The 9,805-nt window shown below is 44.3% G+C and overlaps 1 non-coding gene across 1 annotated transcript; it reads left to right on the forward strand.

Moving 5' to 3' along the window:
* Nucleotides 1-5,287: 5,287 nt before the first annotated feature.
* On the forward strand, nucleotides 5,288-5,359 carry TRNAW-CCA (transfer RNA tryptophan (anticodon CCA)). The gene has a single exon. It is a non-coding gene; the product is annotated as a tRNA-Trp (tRNA).
* The last annotated feature ends 4,446 nt before the right edge of the window (nucleotides 5,360-9,805 follow it).

Here is a 9,805-nt window from a genome sequence, read left to right on the forward strand (position 1 = left end):
GCTGCAGTACAAGCATGAATGGAGGAGCCACGGTGACAGAAATAGAAGCTCTGTGTATGCCCAGTATCATAGGCTGCCCCTTCACAAGACTTATTTAGCTACTGCAACTCCTGACCGTCCAACCGTCCAGCAACAGAGTCTCCAATGCTGGGTCCCCAATATGGTTACCATCCCATCAGGAGACCAGTCAGACACTTGGTGGCAAGTTGGCTATGCTGGATCCTTTCTGTTCTGGAAGCAACAGCAATTCATATGACTGAATCAACCCATACTCTTGGTGTTTGCCTTTCCTGCTTGCAAGGCCTCGGACAAAGCCACTCACTATCTGGGGGTTTGTGGAATATTTGATTCACCCATGTGACATCACATCAAACCACAGAACCTACTTTACAGCAGAGGAGATAAAGGAGCGTGCATATTATCATGGGATCCACTGGTCGTAGCACACACATCCCCAGAAGTTGCCAGGCTGATAGATGTTAGAGATGGAAATGGCCTGTTGAAGGCACACCCCAAGTGCCAGCATAGAGGCAGTACTTTACAATGATGGGGCACCATCCTCAGGGTGCAGCGTACACCTTAAAATCAACTACCTTTATGTGGAATTTCTGGGGCAAAATACACATATTCATAAGGCCTTTTCATACACATGCCCAATGCCTTCCAGAATCTCTGGACTCGCCAGTTGTATACGAGAGTCCATCCTGCCCCGACATCTTTGCCAGCGTCACAGTCACATCCTTTTTAATAACTGCTGTTTTGACATTGCCTTCGCTAAGTTTGAGAATTTTTGCATCCCATACAAACCAGAAAAGGAGCCTTGTTTTTTCCACATAAAATATCTAGAAGAAGGAAATGAGCTTTATTAGCAAAATAATTGAGGAGACCAGGATCCAAATCTTCGAGAGAAAACTTTCAACTCCTGCCAGTGATCTGCACCAGGAATTCCTCTGAATCCTTCATGTGAGCAGAGCACCACGCTGTCACTTAAGGTGATATTATCGCCATGGAAAATCCTGGTGTCCCACATCCCCAGGGAGTAGGTATGCCAGGGAAACCCTGGTATATCTGGAAATGTGAGAAGAGGATTGATGTCACAGTGTCACTGCTCTTTCCCTTGAGTGGGAAGCTCTTGGGGAGGTTCTGGACTCGTGTTTTCTGAGAGAGAAGCTGCCATCTCCCTCAGTGGCTTTTCTATGGGGCCAGTGCTCATGGCTTTACAAAGCAGAAGGGAAGGAAGTTAGTGTAATCAAGCCAGGGCTTCTAAAATTTGTATCATCCACATTGCCCAGGAAAAAAAACAAAGTTAACATGCACAAAAGGGAAAAACAGGTGACTGATAACAGAACAGTCCTAGAAACAAATCCCAGGGGAGCTTGTAGCTCAAGTGGCAGGGAGCTTGCTTAGCACGCACAAGGCTCTGGGTTCAGTCTCCATACCCCCATTAAAGTAAGTAAATGAAACCTAATCACGTCCCCCCTAAAAAACTTTTAAAAAATCATAAATGATTTAAATAAAAATTTTTAAAGAAGCAATCCAGGCGTGGAGTGAGCAGTCAAAATTGCTGATTCATATGTTTAAAGAAGTAGAAGACAAGAGGGTGACAACTGATTTTTTTAAAATACGGGATCAAGTATTTAAAAACAATTAAAATTCTGCCAAAAATCAAGTAGAAATTTTAGAACTGCAAAGTAAGATACTTGAAATTCATTGGATGACTTTAGAGGCGGACTTCTCACAACGGAAAACAGACCATAACTAAACTTGAAAACAAGTAGAAAATATCTAAACTGAACAACAGGCAGCAATAAGACTAGAAGGAGCAGAAGTAAGAAAGTTGTGGGACACGATCAAGGGATCTTACTTACGTGTAATTGCTGTCCAAGAAAGACAGGTGAGAGAGGGTGGGCAGATGCAGTATTCGCAAAACAATATCGAGAACTTTCCAAATTTATTGAAAGATGTCAACTCACAAAGTTCAACAAGCTCAGCCATCCCCCAAAAGCTTAACTAGAAAGGTCAGTATACTTGGCACATAGTGATCTGCTGAAAATGAAAAAGAAAAAGGCATTATATTACCAACTAAAAACTAAGGAAGGTAGACGACCAAGGAATAATGTCTCTAAAATGTAAAAGAATAAATAACTGTCAAACCAGCATTCTATAGGCAGATGGGTAACATCAGCCAAATGGCAGAGTAGGAGGCTTCAAGTTCTCCCACACACACAGAAACATCAAAAACACAGGAACTGCCAAAATCAAGTTTGTCAGAAACTCTGGAAAACAGTCAAAGGTTCTCAGCAACCAAGTGAACGTTGAATCAAGAAAGGGATGACTTCAAAGCAGAAGGAAAGCTTTGTGGCATTTTTCCTCGCCTGTGCCCCATCCCATCCCTGGACCACCTAAGGCCCAGGAGCAAAAGCTGGGAAGAGTTTCTTTGGGAAATTAGGGCATTCCAAAGTACTATATATGTGGGAGAGGTTAGAAAGCCTCGTGCATGCAGAGAGAAAGACACAAACTCAGAACAGATCTGAGAAGACACTAAGGTTTCACTTCATGTTATTTCTAGGCTTAGTGCGAGCCTGGCTAAATGTTAAAGGTGGGCCAGCACAGAGCCAGTCTGAAAAAAAACGGGAGAGTTTTGTTGTTGCTGTTCTTGTTTTTAAATAAAGCACCTGGAATTCAAGGAAATCTCTGTCAGAAAACTAGCTGAAAACAAGCTAAGGAACAGAGACACTAAAGTAACCACACACAACAAGGAATATAGCCTTTGCCAAAGTAATTTGCTAAAGTCACTAAACAAATGGACTACTACAGCCTTCAACAATCAGAAAACAACAAAACCTGTGGTGGAGGAGAATCTGATTCCCACTTGATTTTTGGTAGATTGTAATTCTACCAAATTTGTATATCCATACAATGGAATATTATCTGACAATAAAAAGAATGAAGTATTGATACATGCTTTAACATGGATGAACCTTGAAAATATCATGCAAAAATTATGGGAAAGTGGTTAAATAAGCTATGCTTACATCCACACCAGGAAGTACTATGTAGCTGTAAAAAAAAAATAAATAAAGATCTCAATGAGTTGACATGGAGTGATTACCAGGAAAAAACTGCTGAGCTGAAAAAAAGCCAAGTGCAAAAATAATAATTATAGTATGATATCCTTTATCTAAGAAAGGAGGAGATGTAATAAAATAAGCATATACCTGCCCATTTGTGAAAAGAATGCAGGAAGGATCAACCAGAAACTGAAAAGATTAGTTACCTACAGGGGTGGGTGGAAAGAAAGGGGCAGTGGGTCAGGGAAATAGAGATGACAAGAGAGTGACACAGTTTCTGGTACCTTTCATACAGCTCTGGCACTTAGAACTGAGGTAGTGTTTTACAAATGCAAACATTTATAGAAAATAATAAACTATCAAGCAGTGTATGCCTGCGTGAACCTGAAATGGAATACAAAAATAACAACCCAACTGTACTATGGAGAAATAATAGAACCAAGAGTGAAGAGCTTGGGGAAGAGAAGAACTAACCTAAATAACTGTGCAAAACAATATTTTGACTGTAAAGCTAAAGACAAAAAACTGTACACATACAAAGTAAATCCTCTTAGTCAATCTTTTCTTACAGGTGCACAGGTTAGTGATTCTGAAACACACATATGTATGCACACGTGTGTATACCTGTACGTGTATTTATAATAAGTACATGTAGCTAATGAGAGCTGGGCTTCTCAGTGTCAGAGAAGTTACAAAGAATGAAAAGGAGAATGACATCACATTGCAATGAGCACATCTAACACCCAGATCTGAATTTCTAAGCACCATTCTCCAGCAACAGGAACCAGGACTCCTTGGAGAAATGGTTGATTCCAGGGCTGGTTTAGGGAAACTACAAGACAAGCCTGGAACATCTTGTGCCAGAAACTATGGAAGTGCTAAAAATAGGGTGGCAGAGGTCAAAAGGAGCCAACCTGAAGGAGCTTACAATAGACAAAGCTGAGAAATTTTCAGAAACAATATAATAAATTATGTTCTATGGATTAAACAGATGGAATTTAAAAATATCCATGAATCTGTATTGATGCAAACAAATAATTGAATATACAGTATATAATAAGTAAATGGGAGAGTAGAACCATTCTTTCTCATAGAAGAATTATAATCAATGTAGAAGGAAAAGGGGGAATAGAAAATCACCATGAGACAAACACCATAGTAATAGTTGTTGCAGTCAAGACGGATGCTAAAATTAGTGGGTGCAAGTGTGAAAAGAAACAGGGTATTTGCATAGTCTGAAAGCATTTACCCCCAAAATATTTATTAATTACCAAGAGGGAAATAGTAGTATATAGTGGAGGACCACAGGAGAAAGCATGCTAACTAAATGATCCAAGTTAGCATCCTGGGTCAGGAGACACGGTGACAACGCAAACGTCCTGAAACCCTGAGCCAAGAGGGTCACCATGTCATTTCGTTGGGGTGAGGGGAGGATGTGAGGAGAAAGGGGCGAGTTAAAAGTAACATGTACACCAGACAGAACACAACTATAGTGTGTTTGGATGCACATTTGGGTAATAAACTAAAGAAAAGCAAAGAAGCTTTCAGTAAACGTCACGACTGGTTGCTGGTGGGAGAGGAAGGCAGTTTCATGCTCTGCGGGGGCTGGCCGTCTGGTGGGGCAGGTGAGCGCAGCCTGTTACCTCTGTTGTGCCGTTTTCTGCAGCTTTGCTATATTCTACAGTGAAGAAGGTTTAGCAAACACAGGTGGACACCTGTGTATACCTGGGAGGAAGGAAATCTGGAGAGAAATACGACAGAATGCTTCACAGCGGGTGATGGGATTATAGATTTTGATTTTTATTACACTCTTCTCTAATGTTCAAATTTTCGAAAATGACTTTTAGCTTTACAATTGGGAAGGGGTGGGAGTAGGGGCGGGGCCGGAGGGGCGGACCCAAGAGAGCAGTTTTTATGCTAAGTTGCCAAGTCCCTTCCCAGGTGTGCCCGCAGAGTCCGGGTTTGGTTTCCGCCTTTAACCCTTTCCTGCACCACCACTCCCTCCATCCTTCCGCGGACCCGGATTCGGGTTTTGCAGCCTTGCAGCCTGGGCTGGGGGTCCCGGGGCTCGCGCAGCCGCGCCCAGCGCCCGCCCCTCGCTCCTTTCCTATCGTTTGACTTGAAGTTCACCCGAAAAACGAAGGAGCAATAATAGGAAAGACTGGGATGTGCAGGAGGGAAGAGCCTTAAAAGATCAAAAGTCAGCTTTTCCTCGCGACCTCGTGGCGCAATGGCAGCGCGTCTGACTCCAGATCAGAAGGTTGCGTGTTCAAGTCACGTCGAGGTCACGACCACCTGCTTTTTCCCACCTAACGCACCAGGGAGTCTAAGCTACTTGGGGTTTTATCCTGCAACTCCAGGAAGGCCGAGATGAGCGTCATTTTCGCATCTGAGGTCTCCTGAGCACTTCCCCCGGAATCACGCTCTGCCGCCAGCTCTCCCTGTCATCCGAAAAGCTACGGTTACGGGAAAAAAAAAAAAAAAAGAAGAAGAAGAAGAGCTACAGCACAGTAGAAAACAGGTACAGAACAAAACAGTGTTAAAAACGAAATGTCATTCCTAAACAAGTGAAAATAACATTTTTCATAGTAAGAGAAATACAAATTAAAGTTCAGCGAGTTATTTTTAACCTGTGAGACTGGCTAACCTATGATCAAAAAGTTTGTATTGAATTAAATTGCTCACATCCTTAAAGCTGTGAAGAACAGGGACATAGGCCAGGAACAGAGGAGATTAAAATAATTATAAAAGAACACTTTTCAACCAGTATGGAAAACTGTTCCGGTATATTTTTCAACATTGCTTCTGTTCCTTTTGTTCTAGACTTTTTCCAGGAGTGCATTCACCCTTCCATATGGTGAATAATTACCAGCAAATGGATGGATAATTATACTTCTCTATCCCCTGCATCTATAATCTCCTCTCAAAATATTTCCTGTTTTTACATTTTCTCTGCCCTTTGCGCTGTCTTCTCAGGTGCTGTCCACCATCTAGGATTCCATGTTCTGCAGCTTGTGTTCTGCTCTTTGAAGACAGTGCACTGTGATTCCACTACTGTCACTTCAGTTTCCTTAAGGGGTCCCCTGTTTCATTCTCTTCTCTTTTAAACTGTCAGTTGCTCCATAAGGCTTTTCACACCTCATTTCAAAGAAGCCATATCTTGGAGGAAGCCTCATACTGTTTTTCTGAGGGAAAAAAATCTGAACCTTTTCCCATCACTTTCAGTGGTATGTTTTCCTTCTGTTGGGACCTATACTCTCTTTTCCTAGTTCTGCAGAGTTAAAAAAAAACAAAAAAACAAAAAACCACTTGCTTTTATCTTACTCCTACTCTGAAATCAGCCTTGCTCATCCTCTGCAATCTGGTAAGGCTCAGTGTGCGGCAGCCGACGGGGCTGCGCTAACACGTGGTCCTGCTCTCTGTTCACTGGTGGGGGTCAAATCCTTTCTCAGAGCCACTGGCCGGAGGACAGGCTGGGGCCACAGCGCGCACCCACCTCCTCTCCTGTGAGTTTCCCTTGCTACTGTGAACCAGTGAAATCAGTACTTAACCCTAGAGATCCACATTTCAGCATGAGTTTCAACGTAACTGTCTTAAATGAGTCTTGCCTCCTTGGCTAAGGCAGAAACACACCACCTTTCTATTCACTTAAATCTCCTAAAGGTAACATTAATTTAATGCCAAGCAGATACTATGAAATCCCTTAGATTCTTCTTCTTTCAAGAATTTTACTTCCAAGAACCTATTTTGTAGATATTCTAGCCTAAGAATTAGTTCTATGCAAACTTCATTAATTTTGAACTTTCACTGATGTCCAGGTTTCTTATGTAAGTTAATAAATCCTCTTTTCATTTATTCATAAGTCAAATTGTAAAAGGTCATAAAACTGTCAGATAATATTTTATCATTACAATCTTTTTGTTATAAAAGCAGATTTATCAGTCATCAGTTTTAACCCTCAGCTTATTTATTTCAGATTAATGAGCACTTGTTCCCCTCAATATTGAGAAAACAAAAGCAGCATACATTTTTAGAAAAACTGGGGCAAGAGTATTTTTTGTTGGCAAAGTGTCATTTCTTAGAAAGAAAAAGTAGGGATGAGGAGAAAGAAAAGGACAGAAAAATTGCCTTACACTTAATTTCAAAGGTTTAGCCCACCTGCACCAATGCATCAGATATTTTTAAATTTTTAAAATTTCTATAGATTATTCTGTTCTATTTGTACATTCCTGCTCCACACCAAACTGGTTGTATTGCTTCATTTTAAAAGGAAGGTAAAATTAAAAGACAGAGCAGCCTTGCTGCAGACACAGTATTTGATATATTTTGTTGGCCCATTTTCCCTCAACGTTTCCTTCGCTCCAGCCAGGTAGGCCCTGGGATCAACACTTGGCCAGAGGGATGCTCTCCTGACAGATGCGGAGCCAGCTACATTTTGTCTCCAAGGAATCTGGATTGGAAAGTTCTGAATATGTACAACAGTTGAGCTGAGATCATAAAGTGACTTTGTTTCCTATTATCTCTTTAAAAGGAATATTCAGTTTCTAGTTCTCCTTTTCATGGATGAGGGAGTGAAGGGGAGGGAATAGGGTGAGGGGCAATTCCATTACTTTTCTGGTCACTTTGAGATAAGAAATGCTCCCCCAGGCTGTGACTATGACAGCCATCCTATGTAATAGTCAAATCTCTGAACATGAATTGACTGGCCTTGCACTTCTGGGTCTGCACCCACAGACGGAAGATAAACAAGGGTGCAGGGAAAGTCTCCATGGTCAGTAGTGTCATCAGCAGGCATCCTACTCTCTGGAATTTTAATGGAATTTTGAGAGACTCCCTCAATGCTGAGGACCCCTCTCCTGAATTTCACTTAGCCCTGGTGAAAATATTCTTACTTCAGCTGGTTGCCCTCTCCTGGAGTAACATCTAGGACTGTCTTCTGGGAGATGTTATCAGCCCTCCAGGCAGCCCCTCTGACGGATAGTGCCTGAGAGGACCTCCCCCACCTCTCATGCATGCAGATCATGTCCAGACCATGGGAAGAATTCATGCGTCTGTTGCCCCCAAATTTGTGCATTAAAAAGTGTGCAAACACCTCTTTCAACTTGACCATGAGCAGCTAGTCAGGCCTCTCTTGCTCCTTAGTTTCTTTGAGCAAATACATACATTAGGCCACTGAGTCCCCATACCCCAGGGAACACATATCAAGCTGTCCACCTGGCCTCTTAAAACCTCTCTCACTAGGTTTGAACAATGGAACAAGTAACCTCCTCACCGTCATTCCTCTGTGAAGCTCTTTCCAAAAGTTTAGAAGTGTCTTCAGTCGCTCCTAGGATCACTTTGATATAGGTGAGGGACTTAGCAGTCCTCTGGCAGTTTCTCGGCCACTACGGTTTTTTGGGGGGTTTTGTTTTGAGGTTTTTTTTTTCTTCCAATTCTGCGTGGTGGCCTGCCTCACAACTCACTCGCATTTCTGATGTCTACTGTCTTCGATTCTTAGCAGAAATTCCAGTTTTAACATTGTGTCGCACTTAAGCAGTGGAAGGGCAGGATTGGAGTGGAGATGAGGCTGCGCTCTTACCTGCGCAGGAGTGGGGTTGCCCAAGGGTCGGGCCTGGCATGCTGCTCTGGGATAGCTCTACCGGGGTCATGCTTGTCCACCGTCTCCAACTGTCTGCGGTCTGTCCCTGTCGGGTCAGCACATCAGGGCCGGCTCCCTCCCCCTCGCCTCCAGACGCAAGCTCTGGGAGAGGGGATGGGGACACCTCCTTTTCGGGTGCCTCCCGCCCGCACGGGGGGGGGGGGGGGGGGCGCTGTCCAGACCTCGGTGCTGAAGCACCTCGGTTCTTTCCGCCCTTGAAGGAAGCGGAACCTCCGCCTTCAGCAGCCTCCATCTCCACTCGGCCTGTGCGCGCTCCAGACCTGGGCCACGTGGGCCCAAGAATCCGCAGCGATGCTCTGCTGCCTCAGCCCTTCCGACCACCGACTACCAGGCCTGTGAACCTCCTCAGGAGGTCCGATCTCCCCTGAGGAGGCCCAGAGAGGGCCAATGGCTTGGTCAGAGACTCACAGGTGAGCAAGAGAGGAAGTCCCAGTCCACTTCCCGGAAAGAGGTGGGAAGCCACGCGCCCCGGACGTCTTCACTGTCAGCTCAAACCTTTCCTGTGAGTTGTGAGTTGGGGGCTTTCCCCAAGGGAGCTCCTCCCACTTCCTAGGGACACAATCTTATCCAGAGGCCTCGAGAAAATCCCTAATTTCCTCACATGCACATTCTGTGCACTAAAGACACCTCCTCATCTAGTCTGGGTGACTCCCAGCTGCGTGGACATTTGCACCCCTTGTCTCCAAGTCCAGGCAGGCGTTCTTGAGGGTGTAGATGACAAGGATGCCCTGGAATTTTGCAGAATCTGGATGGCAGTGATCTTGGGGGCACGAAGAAGGCACAGTGACTGGTTCAGAAAAGAAAGGCCGATGGGACACCAGAATGAACAGCCAGATGGAGGCTCGTGGCCATGACCCAGCCTTCGCCTCACTTGCCCTCTGCCCTCCCCCAGGCTCGCAGCAGGCCTGCAACAGCCCAGGAGCCTCACATGCAGTGGAAGGTATCAGTATAGGACCGGAAGGGAGACCAAGTCCTGGTCAAGAAAAAGGAGTCTGAGAGGGTGTCCCAGGAAGCCTGAACCGGTCCTCAGGGGGCTGGATGAAGGTCCTGTCCTGGGAGCCCGGGAGTTTCGCAG

The sequence above is a fragment of the Camelus dromedarius genome, chromosome 16 (assembly GCF_036321535.1).
Source record: "Camelus dromedarius isolate mCamDro1 chromosome 16, mCamDro1.pat, whole genome shotgun sequence".
Lineage (NCBI taxonomy): Eukaryota > Metazoa > Chordata > Mammalia > Artiodactyla > Camelidae > Camelus > Camelus dromedarius.